The following is a 25,518-nucleotide window of genomic DNA, read 5'->3' on the forward strand; positions in this document are numbered from 1 at the left end:
AACACTGGTTGACACATCCCTTTTCTACAGAAAAGAGATTGATTCTATGTTGGAGAGAAAACACAGGGGGAAAGTTTATCTGGTATCAGGGAAAGAGGAATGCCCACAGAGTCAAGTGTTCTTCCTGTACTCCAGTCTTGACTTTACCGGGACTTAGTCTATATTAGTGTCTTCCTTTTTCTTGGGCCTCATTTCTCCCATCAATTAAATGGGAATAACAATTCATTGTCTGCTTCTCTCTTGGAGCTGGTATAGATAGTTATGAAAACTCTGTAACTGTAAATGCCTCTTTAAATTGTAAAGTGTTTTGTAAGTGGTAATAACATTTTTTGCTACATCCAAAATGTTAGTTATCCCTTTTGGAGTTACATCAACTGTGGAATGGATATAAACATGGCATCTATACCTTCATTCAAATTATTGATAAAACATTTAAAAGCATGGGCCAGGAATAAATAAATCACTCAATGTTTCTAAGTCTCTTGTTCTTCAATAGTAAAATGAGGATAATAAATTACTCATAGTGGTGACCTTACAGGAATATTGAAAAGAAAGTACCGTGTAAATCTGAAAGTTCTATCTAAATGTATATTGTCATTATATTCATGTCATATATAATTACATTATTATAATTTATCACCTAATAAATCCTCTTCTCTCCAAGTCTGTCTTTTAAGATTAACTACATGTATGTTGAATTTCTCACATTTCCACGTATTTTCCAGAGTAAGATTTTGTCAGAGAGTAATTTCTAGAGACTAGTGGTGGGAAATTGGGGATGGAGAAGTGGAACAGGTAGGAAGATAACGCTTTCCAAATTAGGGAGAAAGATGAGCAGTGACTCCCCAAAACCTGAAATCTCTCTCACTGGCCTTTACTTTGCCACTGACTTGATATGTGATCTTCATTAGGCAAGTCATTCTCCTCTGGTCTTCCTTTTCCTACTCTGTAAAATAAGAGGATTGTGCTAAAAGGCTTCATGCATTAGGAGATAGAGATCTAACCTCAAAGTCAGAAAGATCTAGGTTCAAGTGTAATCTCTGAAACCAGACAGGCTGTGTGATCCTGGGGAAGTCATTTAACCTTTTAGTGCCCCCAGACATTATGAAAAGACTAGTAGTTGAAGAAAAAGTGGTGATCTGTGTGAGAAAAAATTTCTCACAGAAACCTTATAATGCAGTAAAATCAAAAGAGAGAAAAAGAAGACAGAAAGAAAAAAGAAAGGAAGGAAGGAAAAAAGGAACAAAGTAAGAGAAGAATGAAAGAAGGATGGAAGAAAAAGGGAAACAGAAGTCCTTTTTAGATCTAAAATCCTGTGACCACATGGTTCTGTGAATCTTGGGCCCTTAGAAGATTTGTCTCTGCTACTTATTGAAAAGTGGGGAGGAGGAAATGCTACTTAGCCTTAATAACTGAGACTTATTGAAGACTTTATCTTAAAAAGAACAAGTTTTCCCATGCATCCACGGCCATTTCCAGTTGTATCTGTATCTGTATCTGGCTATTGAACCTAAATGGTTCTGAAGGGAAACGTGAGTCTGGTGACCTTGCATAGCCCTCCCTCTCTTAAATACAATTCACTTGCATGGCATCCCCTCCCTGAAAGAAGGAAAAACAACAAAGTGGGGAAAGGAAGGTCACTTGATCTCTCTGGGAGTCAATTTCTTTATTTGTAGAATGACAGGGAATAGAAGATGTTCTCTGGAGATTAAAAAAACAAAAAACAAAAGCCCAAACCAAAATCAATCCTCCCAAAACATGGAAAACCCAGAGAACAGATTCATAATATTCAATGGTAAATTTTCAGAGACTGTGATATATAGTGGGGAGATTTTGGGGGAAATGGAATCGTGGCCTCCTCAAAACACGAGTGTACATGTTGCAGGCTACTTGCACTCCCTTGTGAAGCTAGTCCAGTAAAACAGCAAATACATATGTGTTCATGGGGCCTGGGCATGAGGAGGCAGCACTACTTTCTGAAGAGTAGGGATTTTGGAGCTGGAACTGGGCATAGAACTTCCCATCTGTGTGAGATTAGGAGTCGTTGAGAACTCTTAGGCTTGGAGTTTAGAACCAAACTTGGACCTTCTGGTGCTAAAGGTTTTTTTTTTTTTTTTTAAACTGCTGGCAAACGATTACTTCCTGTTTTTAAGAGAAAAAGGATTAAAATGCTTATTAAAAGCCTTTTAAACAGCATCAAAAGACTTCCTGAACTTCAAATGGCTCTTACAAAATAGCAGTATAATGATTAAAGTGTACATGAATCAGAAACATACAGATTAAATTTCCTTTAAAATACACATGGGCTTAAAAATTAAAGAAAAAAGCTTTTGGACAATAGAATTAGGAATTATGTGAATACAAATGAACCAAAAATTGTATGCAAATCAGATCCCTTTCCCTCCCCTAACAATGACCAGGTTAGCTCTCTTTTAGCCTAAATTGTTTGACAGATGAGTGGCTTGTATAAGCTAAAGATTCCATCCATGCATCCATCCATGAATAAACACCCTGGTGTCCTGAAAATGGATATGGAATTAGAAGAATAGGACCAGAGTCTGAGAGCTAGAAGTGGTATAAGAAGTTATCTATTTCTACTTCTTTATTTAGAAAAAGAGGAGGAAACAGAGGCCCAGAGAAGTTGATTCATTTACCCATGAGCACAAAGATAAATCATGACAAAGCTAGGTTTCGAACCTAGCTCATTTGACTCCCAAATTAATCTACTTTTCACCACTTAATGCTGCTATGGTTTGAGTCCCACAATAATCACTTAGAATATGGGGTCAAGTCACTTATTTACTTTTCAGGGCCTCAGTTTTCTTTCTAGAAAATCAGATCTAGATCTGATCTCTAAGGCTCCTTTTGATTTTTAGCAATTTAGTCCTCCATGAAAGGACACTTGGATCTTTATCTGAATTTGTAATCATTTCTCTAATCTCTGGATTCTTAGTTCCAATGACCTGCTGGACATCTTGATTTGGATACACTACTGGCATCTTGAATTCATTATGTCCAAAGTATAATGAATCATTATCCTTTCTAAATTCAGTCATTTTCTCAATTAAATTCAGTCATTTTCTCAACTAAATTCAGTCATTTTCTAAACTTTCTTATTTCTGTTGAGAGCATCAGTATCCTCCAAATTAGCTACCTTTGAAAAATATGCCCTTGATTTGCCCTTGATTCTTCCTTCTCCATTATTCTAAGTGGGTATAACCTTTTGTTAAGCCACCTATAATTTCTTTCTTATTCATTCTCTTTTCTCTACTCACTTGTCTAGGACCTTAGTTGAAGCCCTCAACACTACTAAGGCTTCTAATATGTCTCCCTGACTTTGGTCTTTCCTTTGACCTATAATTCACAGAGTTGCCAAAATAATCTTAAAGCTACTCACTGATCAAAAGCCTTCAGAGGTCCCCTCTGGTCCTTAGGATAAAATCCAAACTCCTAATCCTGGCATTGTGGCTAAAATCTAATTCCACCTGTCTTTTTAATCTTATCTCTAATTATTCCCCTTCATAAATAAGATTCTAACTTGATTAATATTAAAAAAAAAAAAACCTTCTGACATATGCTTTCCTCCCTCAAATGCCTTGCTTCCCACAGTTCTTGCCCCTCCAAATCCAATCCATTTTTAAAGACTCTGATCTCTGTTACTACCATTCAGGTTCCTTTCACCCCTAACATTTCATCTTCTACATTTCTAAAGTCTCTTCCAATTCTGAATTCTCTTATTTTCTACAGTTGGCTTCAGATATCTCCTCTAGCATTACTCCTTCATTCTGTGCCTCTTTTTACTATGTTTCCTATATTTGGCGCTCATTTTAACCCAGAACTAGGTCAACAGGGAGAGACAGTGATGATTATTTTATGTGGAGCAATGTGAAATAAATGGAGACAGGGACCTTCCACTAACATCTCAACTATCTTCCTTGGGGTTTGAAATTCCTATTTAAGAATAAATTTAGATTATAATTTAATTTTTTTCAGTTTTAAAAGAACATTCAAATTATAAGACATACAGGACACACAAGGGATCTCAGAACATAAAATATAGAATGTTCAAGATACAATGAATCTTAGGATGATAAAACACACTATTTCAGGGCTGAAGGAAATGCTAAATGTTAGAACATAGAATGCCATAACTGGAAGGGAAGTTAGAATCATAGGATATTCTTCATAAAATCCTCATATCATAGAAGCACTGTCCATCATTCATCCATCCATCCCTCAATCAGTCTATCCACCCAATTCCATCCATCCCATTTATCTATTAATCTATCTATCCATGATATAATATAACACATAGAGGGCACCATTTCCCAACCTTTCACACCAATAGGCATCAGAGAGAATGAAGGTCAGATCATGGTAGACCTCACCCCTATTAACATCTACTTCTACTTTTTGATTAATGTCAGTCTTCCCTTTCTTTTCCTTTTCCTAATAACATTCATAATAATAGAATCAATAGAGATAACAAGAGGAAATAGTAGAAACTGTGCAACACATTGTTACAAGCTGTAGAAATTGAGACCATATTAAATACCCAGAAAAGATGTAATCTGGTGGCTCAAATTATACATCAGAAAGTCACTCTCTTTTATGAACAGACAGCAACAAATCTCCACATTACAACTAAAGCCTTCAAATTACCTCACAGAATCAACCAATAAACTGTACTGAAACTACCATCACAGATTGAACTATTGCTAACAATCACCAGGACATAACACCAATTAATAAAAAAAAAATAAGAGCAACATTTTGGATAGCTATTTCCATATATTCTCAAATACTCATAATCTCCAAGTTATATGGAGTGAAAAGCTGTCAAAATATACTGAGCAGAGAAGATCAAAAGGATGCAGGTACAGGATGAGATGCATGTCTGTCCTGCCTGCTGGTGAAGTGATGCTGAAGTTGATTCTGTGAGGAAGACCTTCTATCCTGACATTTACATTCAACTACAAAATTCAGCAGTGTAATAGTTTAGACTATTAAATATAAAAGAATAACAGCAGGATATATGACTTAGATATAAAAGGAGATACCACAAATAAATCAGAACATGGAACATACTATTTTACAGACTTCTGGATAGGAGAAGAATTTATTTATTTTTTTTTGGGGGGGGGAAAAGCAATTTAATCATTTTATTAACAAGGCCAATGGGTTATTAAATTAAAAAGGATGGTCATTTGGCCATCTCTTTTAGGTCAAAGGTAATCAGTCCAAAGACGAACACAGCATTCCGGGTTTCTTGGGACTTATGAGAGGAGACAATATGAAAGGAAAAATGGAAAAATGAATGGTGTGAAAAAAAATCAAAAAGGGCAAAAATCGCTTTTGATAATATTGACAAAATCAAAGAGGGCAGTCTCCTTTGATTAGTAGAACTTCCAGATAAAAATGCTCTAGAAACATTTGATGCAGTCCTGTGTCTCTGGTGTGGTCTGTGTGAGTGCAGATTAGAAGAGGAATTTCTGAATAAACAAGAGATAGAGAACACTGTGATATGTAAAATGGATAATTTTGATGACATTAAATTAAAAAGCTTTTGTATAGATAAAACTAATATAGCCAAGATTGCAAAGATAGCAAAAAAATGGGAAAAATGTTATAAACTGCTCCTTGGATAAAGAAAGATCTCTTATCTCAAATATATAGAGAACTTTGTCAAATTTATAAGCATATGAATTGATAAGTGATCAAATGGTATGCAATGCAATATTTAGATGAAAAAATCAAAGATATATATAGTCATGTAAAAATGCTCAAATTATTATTGATTAGAGAATACTAAAACAACTTTGAGATATCATTTCATACCTATCAGATTGACTAAAATGATAGAAAGGGAAAATGAAAAACTGTGGGGGGTGATGTAGCAAAACTGGAATGCTAATATATTGGAAATGTCAACTGATCCAACATTTTTAGAGAACAAGCTGAAGTAACCATACCCTTGTTTCTCAAGATGATTAGGGAAAAAGGAAAAGAACCTATATGTTCTAAAATATTTATAGCAGCTCTTTTTGTGGTAGTAAAGTACTGAAAATTGAGGGGATACCTATCAACTGAGTATTCCTCAGCAGATGATTGTGAAGAAATATTACTGTGCTATAAGAAATGATGAGCAGTTTGATTTTAGAAAAACATGGAAAGATTTGCATGAAATAATGAAGAGTTAAATGAATAGAATTAAGACAGTGCTGTACACAGTAACACTAATATTGTTTGAAGAATAACTGTGAACAACTAAGCTATTCTGAATATTATAAATATTCAAATCAACTACAAAGGAAGATGCTATCCACCTCCAGGATAAAAATTGATAAATAAAAGTATACATAATATGGCTTTACATTTATATAACCCTAAATCCACATCTGCAACAAATGTTGGCCTCCTCTAGTGTGGGTTGGGGAGGGAGAATATAGTTCAGAACTTAAAATGTAGCCAAATTTTTTTTTAATTAAAAAAAGAATAATAGTAGGGTAGCAGCTTATCCCAGGACTATTTCTGGCTTAATATCATAGAAAAGAATGAGAAGAATGAAATAAACGCAATGATATATTCTCAATACATGGCCAATATGTATGACAACTGCATTGTTACCCATTAAAGGTAATAAAAAAGGACATGTGGAAATATAAACAGAAAACAAAGGTATATTAAAATTTTTAGATTCCTTTAATCAGCAACTGAAAGTAAAAGTCAAAATTTAAAGGGAACATATAGTCAAGAAATAGAAACAAAAATATGCAATTCAATGTTAATTTTTAAAAATAACTTTACTATGGTGACTAGAGATGCAAATAAATCAGAGAAGACAAAAAGAATTATCCCCTCTCTTAAAGAATACCCACTACATTCAGATTCTTCTTTAAAGAATTCCTTTAAAGAAAAAGGATGTGGAAAACCTCAGGCTATCTACAGGGTCACAAGAAGTCTAATACAACAATAACACAAGTTAGTTCAATTGTGAAACACAAAGTTTGAGCACAGTCTACATAATGAATAATAGGAGAATTATATCAAAGGAAGTGACTGTCACTGGAACTCTAGCCTTTTTGTAAAACTGGAAAGTGGAGGGGTTGGTCAAAATCCACAATTACTAGTTCAAATGCTTCACTACTGGCAACATAATTTTTAATTAATTAATATTTTGGAAGGCAATGGGAGTGAAGTGACTTGAGTAGGGACATAAATAACTAGTAAATGTCCGAGGTTGAATTTGAACTCAGGTCCTCCTGACTCCAGAGCTGCTGCTCTATCTACTTACACCCCTTAACTGCTGCAATTAGGAAATACTTTAGAAGCCTTCTCTCAAATACAGACTAGATTCACCTTTCTTAAGAAAAAGCATCATAATCTACTACTACAATATGAAAACACCAATGGCATCTCCAAATACAGGCAATTTATGTATTTATATGTTTTGTATATATTCACAAATAGAAAACATTCATAGCTTAAAATGTTTAAAAATCTATGAACATAATAAAACAACATATTGCTTGAAGAACAAGAAGAGTGTGCTCCAAAATCCCAGAGGTACAAAAGGCAAATATCATGCTCTTTATATTGTCTTATTAATCAGAGCCTTTAGATTGGTTCCACACCCGTGGCTTACTCATGTACTGCAAATTATATATCAAATATATCCAAGTCCTGTGAGAATACTAGAGCATTTGGTGTCTATGTAGAAAACCATTCTCTACTTGCAACATGCCATCAAAACAATAATGCCAAGAACAACTAATATAAAATGTGATATATTTCATGCATATTTCATGTTATGGTTCTACCTAGCCTTAAACCAACACTGCCATCTTTTCTAAATGGAACTGAGTTTGCTTTCCAAATTAAAGAGGGAGTCATAATATAACATTTGATGAATCAGTTGACATACATGGATGATATTAAATTGTATGGGTCCACTGAAAAACAGACTTTAAAACTCCATCTTGTGGAATCTTTTGCAGTGCCATCAAAATGTCATGTGGGCTCATTACTTATAAAAATTTTGATGTATATATAGAAAATATAAAGGTTGAAGAACATGAGCTTGAATCCAAGCGTCACTTTGAGCCAATAGATGTAGGCAATACTTATAAATACCTTGAATGCCTTCAGACAAGACAAATAGAACATAAACCCATCCATGAGAAATCTGTGGCTGTGTATATCAAAAAATTTACCAACATCCTGAAGTCAAAGCTCAATGGTAAAAAAAAAAAAAAAGTGAAACAAAAATCAACATGTTTTAAGCAATTAACACCTATGTGATATCATCAATGTGATACTAGTATTAATAGACTCTTGGAAATACAAACTTGTTCATAAGAGATGGGAGATATCCTAACAAAAGCCCACTCAATGTTATGAAACACAGGGCCCATTACCCAAGTCAGCTAAAGAGTAACAGGTTAAAAACAGAAATATTTTTGAAGCAAGCAGAACTCACTTCTTATTCATCAATAAGCTTTTAAGTTCACGCTTTTGGATTTGTTGGACATAATTGAAAATGGTTTATTTCTGGATAAAACTTATGAAATGGCTAAGATCCAAGAGTGGAATCAAAATGCCCTCTGTGGGCAACATCCACATGAATCAATCCAACAATATGTCAACAAAGAAAAGTCAAACAAATGCCTGAGTCACATGGACTTATTTATAGAAATCTATGGGATCTATGAGGGCAATTGAGGAACATTGTCACTATAAATTACAGAAGGGTTATCCTTAACGATTTTTGATTTATTGATCAAAGTAGATTTATGCAACGAGATAATAGAAACTGTACAACATTTCATTGTAGACCACAAAAATTTAGCACTCACCTACCAAATACCTAGTAAGATACCATGTAGCTAAAATTACAGATCAGAAACTCACTATCTTTCACCAACTAACATAACAAATCCCCATACAACAAGTATGGGTCTTGAAATATCCTTGAGGATTCAACTAATAAACTACACTAGACCTACACCATTATCATAGACAGATCTGTTACCCACAATCACCTGGTCATACCATTGATCCATAAAACTTTGAAGACAATATTTTTAGACACTGCTCTACTAAATACTCATAATCTCAAAGCTATGTGCAACAAAAATGGTTTCCAAATATAGAATATTAGCAGATGAAGTCAAAGTCCATTGAGAGCAAAAAGAGATACAGTATTCTATCAGCTATTGGAATAGTTCTGAGGATGCTTTCAGTGAATCTATCCAAGATCAATTTAGATCTCAATATATTTTATTCAGTTATAAAAGCAGTTATTTTATCCACCTGCAAAATAGTCAACAAAACATGAAATGTTAAATTAGAATATTTATTAAATAGTAAATATGTTTTATTAAATGATTAAGTAAATATTAAAGAATAATAAAAATGATTTATTTCAGGGTCACTGAACTCTCCTCACTGACAGCAATGCATAATAATAGTCTCTGTTTTTTAGTTCTAAAAGGGAATAATGATATCACTACCTTCCCAGGGTTGATCTGAAGATCAAATGAGATGATATTTGTAAAGTGCTTAGAGTGGTACCTGCCTGATACCAGGTGTTTAATAAATACATGTTTCTTTTTTTCTTTCAGCAGATGAACCATTCCACTTCCTACTTTACTGAGAAAATTCAGATTATTAATCAATCAACAAACATTTACTAAGTTACTTGTGATATGCTAGTCAATGTGCTAGATGCATTTTGGTATGACAAAAATGAAATAGTACTTGCCCTCAGACAACTTACAATCTATCATGGGAGACAGCATATGCATAAATAATCATATATGGTACAGAAACAAAATAAATGCAAAGTAATTTGGAAGGGAAGGCAATAAGAGTTGAGGAGACGAGGACAATCTTCATGAAGAAGGTAGTGTTTAAGCTGAGACCAGAAGGAAGAGTTGAGAAGGAAATAAGGAATTTTAAGAGGAGGAGGAAGTGCATTCCAAGTATAAAGATATAGAAATGAAAGATGGAGCATCCTGTGTGAAAAAGAGAAAGAGTAGTTTAGCTGGACTATGGAGTATACAAAAGGTTAATAGATTGTAAAGCTGGAAAGGTTAGTTAGGAGCAGGTTGTGAAGGATTTTGCATGACAGAAGGGTTTATATTTCATCTTAGAGGCAATAGGGAAGCAGGGGAAGTGACATGTTCAAATGCATGCTCTTAGAAAATCTCTGGAGGATGAGATGTGAGAATGGATATACTTGAGACGGGGAGACCAACAAGAAAGTAACTGCAATAATCCAGATAAAGTTATGAGGATCTAACCTAGGATCCATGTGAGTAGAAAGGAGTTGGATGCAAAGTTATTATGGAAGTGGAAAAAAGAAGATGTGGGAACTGAATGGATTCTAGGTCCTTATGGAGGGACCTTACAGGCCACATGGTTTAACACTCTCATTTTATAAACGGGAAACCAAGGCTCATAGTTACACAGGAAGTGTAGGGCGGAACTAGGTCTTAAACCAATGTCCTTCAATGTCAGACCCAGCATTCTTTCCTCAGTATTGATAACTACAAATATATAGAGAAAGTGATAGTAAGGAATTAAGGATAATGTTATGGTTGAGAACCCAGAAGATTATAACCTTAGAGCAAATCCCCTTCCTCATCTTCATTCCTAATATTTCAGTCAACTGCCAAGTTCTGTTGATATTTTCTACACAAGATTTCATATTTTGACCCTTTCTCTCTACTCACATGGTCTGCTCTAGTTCAGATCCTTATCATTTATGGCCTAGAATATTCTAATAGTATGCAAAATATTCTTCCTAATTCCAGTTTTTCCTTTCTAATCCACTCTCCCCAAATTGACAAAATAATCTTCCTAATGCACAGGTTTTGATTAGGTCCCTCTCCTGTCCCAAAGTCTCTGACTTTGCCTTATTACCACTAGAGTAAAATATAAATTTATCAACCTAATGCCCTCAAAATTTGTCTCTACCTTGTCTTTTTAAACTCATTTCATAATATTCGTCTTTTGGCATTCTTAAGTTCTAGCTAGACTCAGGACACAACGCTCTTGTCTGTGAGCATTTGCACAAACCATGTCTTATGCTTAGAATATACTTCTTCCTTATTTTTGCCTTTTAGAAGTCTTATCTTATATTAGGAAAATCTGTAAAAATTTCTTTTCCCCTTCCCTCCTCTAATATCACATCAGGTTTCATTTTTTCATCAGTGAAGTATCCCCTGACCATTGTAGTTTTCAAGGATCCTTACTCTTCTTTTACAAATGACTTTGTATTTTATTTATGTTTGAAACTTCCAGAATGTAGAACTATTTCATTTCTGTCTTTGTAACCCCAGTGATGAACAGTGTCAGGCAGATAGGGAAGCAGGAGTAGCTCTCATCACATCTATAACCCAGTCCATAGTCTTATTCTTGTAACCAATAAGTATCAGAGGTGAATTTTGATCCTGAGTCTTCATGACTGCTGGCACTCTATCCATTGTGCTAGGGTAAACTTCTTTTCTAGCTTTTCATACAATAGGTATTTATTAAATATGTTTGCTAAATTGAATTGGATTTTATAGTTTACAGAATATTTTATGGTTCATAAAAGTACTTCCAAATCATAATCATTAGATTCTCAAATCAGCTCCTTGTGAGAGCAGGGCAGTGTTTACTGTCTCCTTTTGGCAGATGAGGAAATTGAAAACTGAAGGAGCTTTCTGACGGTTATCCATCAAATGAATAGCTGAATTAGGGGTAAAAAGTCTGGCTCCCTGATTCCTCAATCTAAGTTTCTTTCTCTATGATGCCTTTTGGACATAAATGTACTGAATATTGGTTGTTTACATATGACACATTTGTTTCATGCCCTGTCCCAAGCAAACACATTTCTTACAGAGATAATGACCCAATTGGTAAAGTCTATTTTCCCCTCAGTTTAGCTCTAAACAGCGCATGTTGTTACTTTGAACAGCTATTAAACACTTCAGTAGCTTCTCAAACATGCCAAGGAATTCTTGGAATAAAAACGACAATGAATAAAGATGACTGGAAATGAGGTTATAGGACTGAATGTGATTATACCCCATTTATGACAGAAAATTCACTTATTACAATCAAATCAAGGCAAGGGATTAACCATGTATTTGTGCCCCACCTTTCAGTTTTCCCCCATTAAAAAGATACTCTCTACCCTCTCCTGTAAGGTCTCAAACAGAAATGATCACCACTTTAAACAGAAACAGGCTGACTTTCAATCTTTTAAAAATACCACACCTAGGTGATGATAGCACTGAGGGGGGAGGAGGGGAAAATGGGGGAGAGGAATGGAGCCTGCTTAAGAAATTTCCATTCAGTGAAGGATGCCATATTCTGATCTCAGAGTTAGTGAAAATGATGCAATTCAAAAGTCGTTTACAAACTTCTTGTGTAACTTTTATGAGTGCTTGAGAATCGAAGCAGAAACTCCATAATTGTTCCCAATTATGGGATCCAAGAATTTTTAAACTTTAGAATTAGGATCTTATAGTCCTAGACTTATAAAACCATAGAGTTTTATATGACAGAATAACAGAAAGGCATAATGACAGAAATGAAGTAGTATCCCTATGAAAGGGAAGAGTATAACACGGAATTGTAAATTTAGCACTGAGAGGAAACTCAGAGATTATGGAGTCCCAAACTCATTTTACAGATTAGGAAAATCTGTAAAGATTTCTATTTCCCTCTTCTCCTCTAATACACAAAATGAGGGGGTTGGATCCGATAACCTCTAAACTGAGGTTTACAGAAGTGATTTGTCTAAAGTCACAAAAGTAAAATGAGAGGAGACAGGATTTGAATTCAGGTCCTTGGATTCTACTCTGGCTCTCATGGATACAGAGAAGTAAAAACAGAATAATTTGTGGAGAGATCATAGATCTATAACTAGGAAGAACTTTAGAAGCTACTGCGTTCAATTGTTTCATTTTACCAATGAGAAAACTAAATCTTGATGAGGTTAAGAGATTTGTCCAAGATCTCATAAGTGGTGAGTAGCAGGACAGATCCTCTGAGTTCAACTCCAGCATTCTTAGAGAGAGGGAATACTGATTACTGGAGTGAGGGGTAATCAGGGAGGATATCTTGGAAGAGGTGGCACTTGAGTTAAACTTTGAAGGAAAAAAGATCTGAAGGGGTAGAGATGAGAAGTGAGTTCATTCCAGGCAGTAGATGAGGACTTGAGAAATTCTGAGATCTGAAATTGAACTCAGACTGACTCGGGCACCTGAGAAAAAGTACTTAAATTCTACTGTGAAAAGAACTTTGATCTTTCTCTGGGAGTCAGGAGACTGGAATTTAGAAGCCTCTCTGACACTAACTTGCCTTGTGACCTTGGCCAAATGCCTTCCCCTTTGAACTGTACCAATTTCCTCATAGGCAACAGGAAAAGGTTGGATTAAATGGTTTCCTGGGCCCCCTCCAACTTTACACTGGCTGCTTTGTGATTGCTACATTATAGATCTCTCCCTTGTCTGGGAATGTTTGAAATTGCTCTGGTCCATGTACCTATTTTTAGAACTGCCTCAATCTCCCTTTTCCCATCTCCAAGTCCCCAGCTACAGCCTTTGGACAATACTGCCCTCATGGGTCTGGCTTCCCATTGGCTGTCTTTTGTCAGAAGGCAGGTAGGGAAACGTTGCACGGTGGGGTCTGATGGACACCTCTTACCTGACCCTTCCTCTTCTAGTTAAACTCCTGCTCAGTATGTCTGTTCATAGGCTGTGATCTTGAGCCTGTGGAAATAGGAAAGAAAACCGTTTGTAAATGGACTAACCATGAAGGATCTGAAAAAATAACGCAGCCATGTTTTTGTTTTTTGTGCTTTTGTTCTGGCTGTGGCATTGAGCCGGACTGCTGCAATATTCACTTGCTCAGCAAAAAGCTTGAAGGTCTTTTTGACCCCTTTAGTTTTCCTTGATCCACTCAGGTGGTCACCTTGGCTTTAAAGGAATTGTGGTGGTGATGGTGAAGGAACAAGCATATATTTGTACCTGTTTGTGCCAGGAACTGTGCTAAGTGTTTTACAAACATTGTCTCATTTGAGATAATGGGATTGGAGATCTTCTATTGCTTTGAGTCAAAGCAGGATCTCTCTGATCTGAGAAAATATCTCTGCCTTCTTTTACTACAGAGAACCCAGGTAAATGGGGTCCAGGAAGGTAGCATTAGGCTGTTCCATGTGGAAGAGGAAGCTCTTCTGCTATGGTTCACCAATTGCTGCTGACTTCCTGAGGACATAATACCACCTTTGCTCTCCTTATTATCAAAGGCACAGGTAGGTGTGCCTGCAGTCAACATCAAGGCTCTTTGGTCTTGAACCTACCCCTACCCTTTGCCATCATTGTTCCACTTAGCCATATCTCCTTTCTGGGGCTAGGTTTGGAGGCCTCCTCACTGTGTTAGCATCTGAGAAAACATCAATCCCTCAATCCTCTGAACTATCTCCCGTGCCCAAATACCAGCCTAACTGTCACAAATCAAATGAGAATTAAAATCACAAAAACATAGAATTTCAGATTTGGAAGGGAGCTCACAAGTCACCTAGACTTACACCTATAGAGCAAGAATCCCCTACCTGACAAACAAGTCATCTTGGAGATCTCTATCAAAGGGAATCTACTACTGCTTAAGATATCATATTTTGCATCTGAATAATTGGAATCACCAAAACAATTTTCTTTATATGAAATGAAAATCTATTTCTCTGAAACTTTTATCAATTGCTCTTATTTCTGCTCTCTGGGGCTGAGAAGAATAAAATCTCTCTCTTCTGCTATCTGTTAGCCCTTCAAATTCTTAAAAACCATTGATATCCCCTCCCCCTAAATTTTCCTTTCTTCAGCATTTCAGGTGGGAGTGAGTATTTTTCATGCTTGGTATCTCTGTCCTGTTTATCAGACAGGAAACACTTTACCCCACAGAAGGGAAAGGACCAGCTAGCAAGATAATTGATGACAGTAAGATAATTGTCACATCCCTCCTAAAGTTTCTCTCCTTCAGTATTTCCAGGTAGAAAGGGTGGTAGTAGCCATTTTTTATGGCTGAACTTTCTGATCTGTTTATTTTATAAATGGATAAACTACGTTCCAGAATTAGAGAGAAATGACTTGCCCATGATCATACAACTCTTAACTAGTGATTGGAGGCCACAAATCAGGTCTCTTTCAGACTAGAAGAGGTTCTTTCTAACTTATTCTGCTGACTCCTAATAAGTACTGTTGTACTCCCAAGGATCGGTCACTTTGGTCTAAGGTGGTCAAAGTATGTTTCTTAGAAAAAGGCTTTGAATAACAGGTTATATTTGGAGGGTATTCCAGCTGGCAGGGAGTGGGGCAGAGATTTATGCTTAGACTTCTGGCCTGTTTATCAGACGAGTGCCACTATTCCTACAGAGGGGAAGGGATCAACCATCGAGCTTATTTTAATCCAACTAAAAACAGAAAATTGAGGTTGGAATTAGGAGAAATGACTTGTCTAAGGTCACTAAAGAGTTGCCATTTAAACCCCTTCACTCCCCTGCCAAGTCCCTCCCTCTAGAACTAGGAACCTCCAGCCTCTCTCCCACCAGTACAAGAACATTCGGCTGGAAAGTTTCAAACAAATCCCTGTTTTCCCTGTCTGTGCTGCTGAAGTTCATTTAGCTGTTTCTGGCAAGAGCCTTGAACAGATCTGACAGCTTTCCCCCCCACCCCACCCCCCTTTTCTAAATTGTACTTAATTATAATGCTAAACGGTGGCCACGATTCACATTGGAGAACATGACAAACAAGACAAGTTCTGAAGCCAAGAAAACTCGGATTCCTTTTCATTCCCAAACAGAACTATGGTGGGTCGGGTTATCTGAGGCAAAATTCCTGACAGCGTCTGCTTCGGGCTCTGAGCTCCGGGCTCCCTGCAATGACTTGAATCCAGTGGGCCCGGATGAGGGTTTGACTGACTATGAAAGCATAACCTGGAACAAAACAAAGGGGGAGGCCCAGACTCCCACCCCAATGCTCCCCCATGTAAGTCACCTGCTAATTCCAAGTCCAAAAAACATGCTTTTTAGCTTGGGGAAACATCCCTCCCCCCCCAGTAGCTCTTTCGTTCAGAGGCGAATTGAGGGAATGCTTAGCAGTTCTCCCCCTCCCTCCCTGATGGTATTTAAAAATTCTACTTTCATGTCCCTGCTGCCTACGCTGAACGGGGAGGGAGGGTCACTGGGGCTATTTGGTTTTCACAAAGATAAGCTGTCTAAATCCTGGGATGTGTGTGTGTGTGTGTGTGTGTGTGTGTGTGTGTGTGTGTGTGAGGGGTGTGGTGTGGGAGTGAGATAGAACCTGTCCTAAGTGGGGAGAAGGAGGAAACTGATGTAAGGAGACAGGGGGTTGGGTTTAGTTCATGAGCTAGGAAGGGGATGTGGTTGGTATTGGGAAAAGAGCATGACAAAGCTTGGAAATCTGGATCAAACGCCCAATTGTCCACTAACTCCTATGACACTGAGCATCTGTAAAATGAGGCCGCTGGACTAGATGGTTTCTGAGATCACTGATCATCTATATTCCAAAGCTCTGAAATCCTGTGTTCTGTCTGGGATTCAAAGACCTCTACCTGCTCTAATATTCCATATTCCATGATTCTCTGCTTCCTCCCCACTTGGATATTCTTTTCTGACTCTCTAAGATCCCATCCCAGTCCTGCCATTCTATAGTGGATTCTATGTTCTCTTCCACAGCTGTAAAATTGTATGGTTTCTGATTCTCTAAGAACAAGTCTTTCCGGGTACATGAAGTGGTTGCTTTGCCAATGCAAGCTTATCTCCTTAAATGTAGTATAGGCCCTGGGAGGGCGGGCCCATGCAAAGGTCTCCAGGCTTGGTCTGAGAAGATTCCTGTTTGTATTTCTCTCCTGGCTCCCCACCCACTCCTCCCTCCCAATTGCCTTTTACTGGCTGTGGAATCATGGACAGTTTTCCCTACCCTCTCCTAGGTTTCTTTTTGCTTTTCTGTAAATTGGAGAAAATATTTGATGTGGTCAGATTGATTAGATGAGTTGCTAACTAGTCAATCAATCAATAGACATTTATTAAAGATCTGCTGTGTACCTGGTACTGGACTAAGTGCTGGGGATACAAAGAAAGGCAAAAGAAGAGCTTGATCTCAAGAAGCTCCAGTCTAATAGGGAAGATAAAATGCAATGAGCTTTATTAAAGCAAGCTATAAACAGGACAAATTATTATGATAAATTGATTATCAACAGAAGCAAAACACAACATAACATAGTTAGATCACATGTATTCAGTAAGAGCGAATGAAGTAAATGAAGTAAAATGAAATCATAAAACAAAGATTGACCTGGAATGGGACCCTGGAGGCAGATGATGGTATAGTAGATATAGTGATTTGTCCAAAGTCAGGAAGATTTGAGTTAAAATTTGACCTCAGACGTTAGCTGTTTGACCACAGACAAATCACTTATTCTCTCCTTGTCTCAGTTTCCACAAATATATTCTCAATGCTCAGCCTGTAGTAGTAGGCACTTGATAGGTGATTACTGACTGATTGACCAGAATAGTGAGGATCAGATAGGATCTATAAAATGCCTAGCACATGGTAGGTCTTATAGAAATTTAGTTTTTATTATCATAACTATAGATCATAGAATATTACAAGTACTTTCAAAGCTCAATCCTGTTGTCATGTTCTATGTGGAGGCTGCTTCATGTTCTGCAGAGTAATAAGTAAAGAATAAAGCACCAGACTTGATTTCAGAAAGACCCAAGTTCAAATTCAGCATCAAACACTTACTATCTGTGTGACTCTAAGCAAGTTGCTTAATCTCTGTCTGCCTCAGTTTCCCAAGGATGTAAGAACAAAAATAGCACTTACTTCCCAGGGCCATTTTTGATGATCAATGAAGTAATATTTGTAAGGCGCTTAGCAAAGTACCTAGTACAGAGTAAGTGCTTAATATATGTTTGTTTCCTTCCTTTCTTTCTCAATCCTGCCTGCTAGTACATTGTACTTAAGCTCCTTGAGGGTAGAGATTTTTTTTTTTGTTTTTTTTTACCTTCCACATATCTGTGGAAGTGTCTGACATTTAATGAATCCTGGGATCATAGAATTGTCATTGTTGGAAAGGACCCTAATAAAAACCGCAACTCACATTTCTGTTGTCTCAGAGGTTCCCAAGGATTTACTTCAAAAAAAAATCTTTAGTCTGGAAGTTGAATTTCTATTATGAAGAAACCAAGATACAGTCAGGTGAAGCTACTTTAGGTTGGAGCAAAGATTTGAAGTCTCATGTCTTCTGACCCCAAGGGCAGTGTGCACTCCCAGACACATCACATTTTACCTTAGTAACAGAACTAAGTCATTTGATCCAATCCTATCTCCTCATGTTTACCAAAAGATAGTGACTTGTCTATAAATTCATAGATAATAATAATAATGACAGATGTAGAACTGAAAGAGACGCTATAGATCATTTAGTTCAATCATGCTATTTTTAGACATTTAAAAAATCTTTTATTTTTTAATATAATTTCACTTCTGAATATTATTCCTCTTACCTCTCTTATTCCAATGACCACTTATTGTAACAAAGAATTAAAAAAAAAGAATTCAGCAAAATCAGAAAACACTAACTAAATCTGAATGAGTATATATTGTTAAACACCCATGGATCTCCATATATGCAAAAAAAGGAGGAAAGATATGTTTTCTCAGTTTTTCTCTAGAATGGAGTTATTCATTATAATTATCTAGTGAACAGTTTGATTTTGTTTGTTTCTCCCCAATCATCTCATTTCATAATAGAATAGATTAAGACTTCAGAGTCCTTTTTCTTCAAAATCCATGACCCCATTATATTATGCCCATTCCCTCTAAGCCACGTATCCTATGAGTGGCTGAGCTCATGTTACAATCCCAGTCTCAGTATTTCTTACTCAGTTCCTTTTCTGCAGCCCCAAGACTGACCTGTCTCCCCAGTGACCAATGGGGAACCTGAGGGATGCAGGCTTGGAAAAAGCCATTGCTGAGGAATCCACGAGTCATGCTGAGTCACCAGCTGCCAGTGAGTTAGGGCCCTCTCTACTCTTATTACAAAAAGGGGACGTGATGCTTGGAGCATGCTTAGCAGCAATGAAACAGGTAGGATCCAGAAGGAGGCCTTCTGGCCAGGCTTAGCTGGATTAGGGTATCACTGGGAACTTGTGTCCAGCTAAGGTCCAGGCTTTAAAGAAAATGTGGAAAAGCTGGAGTGGGGCCAGAGAAGAGCAGCCAGAATGAGGAAAGCAGTGGGAAATAGGTCGTATGAGGTGGTCTTTAGTGGAATTGAGACTGTCCAGTTAAGTTAGGTTGGGAAGACAAGAGGGAGAGATGGAGAGAGGAAACAAGTGAGAGAAACAGAGAGAAAGAGGGACAGAGACAGAGACAGACAGAGACAGAGGGAGACAGAAAGAGAAAGAGAAGGACAGAGAGATACAGAGAGAGAGACAGAGACAGAGACAGAAACCAAGAGAGATAGAGATAGAGATAGAGAGAGAGAGAGAGAGAGAGAAAGAGATAAGCAGACACAGAGACAGACACAGACACAGAGACAGAGACACAGAGATGCATACATAGAGACAGAGACAGAGAGAGAAAGAAAAAACACACACACATAAACACAGAAAAACAGAGAGACACACACAGAGACAGAATCAGAGAAACACAGAAACAGAGAAAAAGAGAGACAGAGACAGAGACAGAGGGAGACAGAAAGAGAAAGAGAAGGACAAAGAGACACACAGAGAGAGACAGAGACAGAGATAGAAACCAGAGAGATACAGAGAGACAGAGAAAGAGAGAGAAAGAGAGAGAAGCAGACACAGAGACAGACACAGACATAGAGACAGAGACAGAGAAAGAAAAAAGACACACACACAAAGACAGAAAAACAGAGAGACACACACAGAGACAGAATCAGAGAAACACAGAAACAGAGAAAAAGAGAGACAGAGACAGAGACAGAGGGAGACAGAAAGAGAAAGAGGGACAGAGAGACACACAGAGAGAGAGACAGAGACAGAAACCAAGAGAGATACAGAGGGACAGAGAGAGAGAGAGAAAGAGAGAGAGAGAGAGAGAGAGAGAGAGAGAGAGAGAGAGAGAGAGAGAGAAAGAGAGAGAGAGAGACAGACAGACAGAGACAGAGAGACAGAGAGAGAAAGAAACAGGGAAGAAGAGATGAAAGACAAAGAAACAAACAGAGACAGAGACACAGAGACACAGAGACAGAGACAGAAACCAAGAGACAAACAGAGGGATAGAAAGAGAGAGAGACAGAGAGAGAGACAGACAGAGACAGACAGAGACAGAGGGAGACAGAAAGAGAAAGAGAAGGACAGAGAGATACAGAGAGAGAGAGACAGAGACAGAGACAGAAACAAGAGAGATAGAGATAGAGATAGAGAGAGAGAGAGAGAGAGAGAAAGAGATAAGCAGACACAGAGACAGACACAGACACAGAGACAGAGACACAGAGATGCATACATAGAGACAGAGACAGAGAGAGAAAGAAAAAACACACACACATAAACACAGAAAAACAGAGAGACACACAGAGAGACAGAGACACAGAGACAGAATCAGAGAAACACAGAAACAGAGAAAAAGAGAGACAGAGACAGAGACAGAGGGAGACAGAAAGAGAAAGAGAAGGACAAAGAGACACACAGAGAGAGACAGAGACAGAGATAGAAACCAAGAGAGATACAGAGAGACAGAGAAAGAGAGAGAAAGAGAGAGAAGCAGACACAGAGACAGACACAGACATAGAGACAGAGACAGAGAAAGAAAAAAGACACACACACAAAGACAGAAAAACAGAGAGACACACACACAGAGACAGAATCAGAGAAACACAGAAACAGAGAAAAGAGAGACAGAGACAGAGACAGAGGGAGACAGAAAGAGAAAGAGGGACAGAGAGACACACAGAGAGAGAGACAGAGACAGAAACCAAGAGAGATACAGAGGGACAGAGAGAGAGAGAGAAAGAGAGAGAGAGAGAGAGAGAGAGAGAGAGAGAGAGAGAGAGAGAGAGAGAGAGAGAGAGAAAGAGAGAGAGAGAGACAGACAGACAGAGACAGAGAGACAGAGGAAAACAGAAAGAGAAAGAAAGAGACAGAGAGACACACACACACAGAGAGACAGAGACAGAAACCAAGAGACAAACAGAGGGATAGAAAGAGAGAGAGACAGAGAGAGAGACAGACAGACAGACAGAAACAGAGACACAGAGATGCCTATATAGAGACAGAGACACAAAGAGAGAAAAAGACACACACACACAAAGACAGAAAAACAGAAAGACACACACAGAGACAGACAGAATCAGAGAAACACAGAGACAGAGACAGAGATACACAGAGAAAGATAGAGATGAGAGAGACAGAGACAGAAACATAGGCAGAGACACAGAGACAGAGACGCACAGAGAGACAAACACAGAGACAGAGAAAGAGGGACAGACACAAAGGGACAAAAAGGGATAGAAAAAGACAGAGAGAAAGAGTCAGAAACAGGGAGAGACAGAGACAGAAACAGAGAGAGAAAGAAACAGGGAAGAAGAGATGAAAGACAAAGAAACAAACAGAGACAGAAAGAGGGACAGACACAAAGATAGAAAAAAGACAGACACACAGAGATAGAAAGAGAGAAAAAGACAGAAACAGGGAGTGATAGAGACAGAGAGAAAGATGAGAGACAGAGAAACAGAGAGAGATAGAGACAGACAAAGACAGAAACAGGGAGAGACAGACAGAAACAGAGTCAGAGAGGGACAGAGACAGAGACAGAAAGAGATAACAGAGACAGAGAGAAAAATAGAAAGACAGAAACAGAGACAGAGACAATGACAGGGAAAGATAGAAAGACAGAGAAACAGAGATACAGCCTGGAGAAGATATGTTACTTGCTCATGGTCACTTAGTAGACATAGCTAATATTCCAGTTTTCTAATTTTGGATTTAACAGTTTTCCATTATGTGCTGTGTTCTCTTATCTGCGCTTCTGTAAGATTGATGAATAAGTTAGTCAATAAATATTCATTAAGTACCTACTAAGTTCTGGAGCATCCTGAAGGTCTTTTCCCTGTCTTTTCCACTACTTTTCTATCTTTACAGGCTGTGCCTCCTGCCGGGATTGTTCTCATTCATCAGTTCAGCTTCCTAGATTTCCTTCAAGACCTTGCTTTCCCTATGTGATCATGTCCAATCTTGTAATTATCTTGTTTGAACATAATTGCTTGCATATTATCTCTTCTATTAGCCTATGAACTACTCATGAGTAGGGACTCTTCCTCTGTTTATTTTTGTATTCTCAGTGCTCAGCCTGTAGTAATAGGCACTTGATAGGTGATTAATGACTGACCAAAAAAAAAAAACCAAACCCCCAAAAAACCCTAGACTTTATTCCATTTTCCATTCTCATCCTGCTGGTTTCCATCACTGCTCTTTTGCTCTCACATTGTCCTGTATGCCTAAAATAGACTGCAACCCAGAGCCTCCAGTTCCACCTTTAAAAATGTTCTCCTTCCTTCAAGGCTGAGTTCAGTTGTTGCCTTACCTCATGAACTCTTCCTGGGTCTCTACTCCCTTGTCTTGCCTCCCTTTCCCAGAGGCTGGAAGTGATCTCTCTGATGTCCAGTTTTTCATGTTTATTAAAATGATATTCAATAACATTTCTGTATCATCACTACAGAAGTACCATGTAAGACATATGACAACTTTTTGGCAATCAGAGCATCTTAATTCTGACTCAGAATACAACTACTCTTTAGAAGGTATGGAGGCTCTATCTTTGGAGGACCATGAAAACAGAGAGTCATCCATCTTAAGTGATTTAGACCTTCCATTAGTATGTCAAAGTAAGAAGGGAACTTAAAACTGTAGAACATGAAATGCTAGAGATGGAAGGAGTCTTAGAACCATAGAAAATGGAATGTTAGAGTTCAGAGGAACTTTAGAAGCCATTTATCCCATCTATATCATTGTAGAAAGAAACTGAAAGTAATACCTTGCGTTCTTGACAGGTACTGGACTAGACAGAAGCCAGGTGTCCTGACCCCAAGTCCAATTTTCTGAACACTGTATCTTATCTGGGGTTCATTTGTCTCTGTCCTCATGTAAACCCTGATCATTCAGAACTAGCCAAAAAAATGATTAGTCCTAGAAATTTGATCATTTGGAGGGAATTAGCTTGAAAGTATGGAGAAGACTAGCAGATATATCACCTGGAGCCATTCTCCTGGATGGCAAGTTTCTCTCTCTCTTTTGGGCCTGAAATATCCTCTGGCTGTCTGGTTTAGAAGTATTTGACTTTGGGCATGGGGGTGGGAAAATAAATAAGAACAATTGAAGCCAGTGAGAAATTAGAAGTCCTTCCAGACCAATTAGTAAGAAGTGGGGGATATTATTGACTAAATAATGTAAGAGCAAAGCTTGTGATTGCCAGAAAAATGAAGGTTAGTGGCCAAGAATGATTGCAAAATCAAAGAGCTCAAAAAAGGACATCTCCAATGGAAAATTTCCGAGCCCAGGAACTTGGGTTTATTTCGTAGAGTCCCAAAGCTGAGAGGGTTCTTGAAGCATCATATAATTCATGCCTCTAAGCTTGAGGATTACCACCATAAATAATGCTGTGGGAAGAATCTACAGTTAGGTGTCAGGGGCACTGGGTTTTAGCTTGGAATCTGCCAGCGTTTGCCCGGTGACTTTCAGCAAATTTCTTCTTTTCTGGATTTCAGTTTCTTCATCTGTGTAATGAGATAATTAGGGATATATGATCTTGAAGATCCCTCCTGACTTCAATACTTTCCTCTCCATTATTCTAAAGTCTCTTCAGGGAATTCCATGTTCTTTGGTTCTAAGTGAAGTCAGCACAAGCCCAAGTAGTAGCATATGTTATTATTGATTTTAGCTCCCCCTGGGCCCTGTTTGGGAGCAGGGCTTTTCTTCTGCTGGGCCAAAGTTTTCATTTGGGAGAAGTTCCCCTTCAGTCCTCTGATTCGCATCTACAGGGGCCAGGTCCCTATCACCAACTGATCATTTCCTAGGGTTCTTCCTTCCCAGGCCTCCTGAAAAAACAGTTCATCTACTAGTGTCTCTTTAGTTTCTTATAGAACAGTATACACCCTTTCTGAGGTTTTTTTTAGACTTTTTGCTGCTTGTTACAACAGAGAAACAGACAGTAAAATAAACTAGAGAAAAGCTACCAAGTTACAAAGCATCTTAAAAGTCTTAGAATAATAGCATCAAAGAATCAGGGAACCCCAAAAGAGAATTGAGGAACCTCAAAGAATACTTAGTCCAATCTGTAATGAGGTAGGAACCTTCTCTCCCATATCACCAAAAAGAAACTCTTCAGTCTGAATATTTTCAGTAACAGGCAGCTCATTCCCCTTTGCCCCCTACAATGCCTCCTCCACACTTTGGACTAATTTTTAGGAAGTTTTTCCATTTATTCAACTGAAATTGTTAGGAACTAATTGTTAGGAAGTTTTCCCATTTATTCAACTGAAATATACTAATTTATACAACTTCTATCCATTGTTCTAAGTCTGTCCCTTGCAGTCATGCAGAGAAAATGTTTCTACATTATTTTATGGCTTTTCAAATATTTAAAAAGAGAGGGTGTGTCCTTCTTGTCTTTCCTTTCTTGAACTGAATTGAACACCTCCAGTTCTTTCAACTGTCATCTCTTTTCCCCATGTCCCCTAGACATGCTATATTTTCATTCTTTGTACATATACACGCAGTGCTTAGCACATAGTAAGGACTTAATAAATGCTTATTTGTTGATGTCAGATGTCGCCTAGCACAACTATAACAGAGAAATAATCCCTTCTCTTTTCTAAAATGTGGCACTCAGAAATGAATATAATGTGCCAAATCGTCAAGTTATCAAGCATTTATTAAGCACCTGCTATGTGCCAGGTACAATGCTAAATAAATACTGAGGGATATAAAGAAAGGCAAAACAAAAAACAAACTCCCCAAATACATCAAATCAAGAATAAGCAAATAATGACTGTTTCTTAAGGAGCTCACAGTCTCCTAGGGGACAGAGGACAGTAAGATTGTCACCTACTTTAATCTGGATTTCATGTTGCCATGGATGTAGCATAATATTGGACCAGTATTACAGAAGGGACAATGGGCTAGGCTCAGATTGGAGTAGGAAATGGTAATTGAGTGGAACATGTTTGGAGAAGCACACATTTCTTTCAATGAGATCAAAATACTAAGTGTTACAAAAACTGCTATTAAAAAAGACTGAAGGGGCAGCTAGGTGGTTCAGGAGTTAGAGCACCAGTGCTGAAGTCAGGAGGACTTGAGTTCAAATCTGGCCTCAAGACACTTAACACTTCCTAGCTGTGTGACCTTGGGCAAGTCACTTAACCCCAATTCCCTCTGGGGGAAAAACGACTGATATCATTCTGTTGATGCTATTTAGCTCT

The 25,518-nt window shown here is 37.9% G+C and overlaps 1 long non-coding RNA gene across 1 annotated transcript in view; it reads right to left on the reverse strand.

Annotated features, from left to right (window-relative positions):
- Positions 1-25,518, reverse strand: part of LOC127549902 (uncharacterized) — a 224,553-nt gene that overhangs the window by 62,500 nt on the left and 136,535 nt on the right. The window contains exon 2 of the long non-coding RNA XR_007950745.1: positions 13,702-13,766. This is a non-coding gene — a long non-coding RNA (uncharacterized LOC127549902). The remainder of the gene's footprint in view (positions 1-13,701; positions 13,767-25,518) is intronic.

The sequence above is a fragment of the Antechinus flavipes genome, chromosome 2 (assembly GCF_016432865.1).
Source record: "Antechinus flavipes isolate AdamAnt ecotype Samford, QLD, Australia chromosome 2, AdamAnt_v2, whole genome shotgun sequence".
Taxonomy (NCBI): domain Eukaryota; kingdom Metazoa; phylum Chordata; class Mammalia; order Dasyuromorphia; family Dasyuridae; genus Antechinus; species Antechinus flavipes.